Here is a 1,367-nt window from a genome sequence, read left to right as displayed (position 1 = left end):
ATTTCAACCCTAAAAGCACTGAAGGGCTCTTCTATGTATAACCACCATCTAGGAGAAGGGAGGCACAGGTAGGGGATGGAATACATTTATCTTTGGATCAGTCACAAACATTAGTCCTTTTGGATAACATGCTTTTGTGGTTACATGACCTGAGAAAAGGGATTGACTGTAATTCTGTAAATATTCCTCTCTGGATATCTACCCAAAACATTTGAAAATATTTATTTGTTAGAGGTCTATGCACCCTGATGTTCATTGCAGCATTATTCGTGGTGGCTAAGACATGGAAACAACTGAAGTGCCCTTTGATAGATGACTTGATAAAGATGTGGTACAAATAGTCTGGTTTTTTTTTTTTGGAACATAGTGTTTGTTCTATAGGGGCATTCTTGTTTCATCTTTTAATTGAACCAACTTTTATCTTATAAACATCAATGACAAAAAATCCTTGTAGGTATAGCCAGGAACAATAAATAATCAGATAAATGGCTAGAAACAGATTTATTTAGGGAGAGATCTGTCTTTCCCTGAGCACTACTTCTATGAGCCATGTTTAGTTAGGCAAAGATAGATGTTGTCTTCTCGAAGGCTGAGATGTGTTAGGAAGGATGTAAGAAAACTAAATTTCTCTTCATAATAAAGTTAGAATAATTCAGGTTATCCCAAGGTTGCTCATACAGAGAATGACCCTGCCTGGGGACCTGAAGCAGTTGGAGCTGGTGAAGAATACAGGTTAAAAAAAAAAAAAAAGAAAGAAAAGAAAAGAAAAGAATGGTCCAGAAAGATGGTAGAGATATGGGACCTAAAAAGGAGAATCGGCTGTGAGATAGTCTCAGCTGGGGGTATGGTGCAAATATTTTTTAAAAAGCTATCCAATTTGTATGATAGTTGTGCTGTGCTATGCTTTGTGCAGTGTAAAGTAACTCCATTGTATGCTTTGACTTCTACTCTTGAGTTTTTAGTAAAATACTTCTATACAAAATATCCTTATGTAAACGTTATTTGAGAAATATAAGAGACTATTCCATGATTGAGTCCCTATAGGATAGAGAAAAAAAAAAAGGCTGCCAAGACTATTTCAGACAAAGAAAGGAATGAGAATAAGACATTACTAGAAGAAACATAATAAACACTTTGTGAGACTGATGATAGTAAGTCATACTATAGGTAGGGGGAAATTTTGATTTCTCCTTCTTAGAATTAATCAAGGATGATAAAAAAAATAAAATGGTAAAAAATAGAAAAAGTGCCAGAATGGGAGGAAGATGTTTCTTTGGGTAAGGTCGACAGGCAAAGCCTCTTTAAGGAGCTCCTATTTAAGCTGAAATATACATGATGAGAAGGACGCAACCAGATAAAGATATAGG

Source organism: Pteropus alecto, unplaced genomic scaffold (assembly GCF_000325575.1).
Source record: "Pteropus alecto unplaced genomic scaffold, ASM32557v1 scaffold69, whole genome shotgun sequence".
NCBI classification, from domain to species: Eukaryota; Metazoa; Chordata; class Mammalia; order Chiroptera; family Pteropodidae; genus Pteropus; species Pteropus alecto.
Note: the sequence above shows the minus strand (reverse complement) of the source record.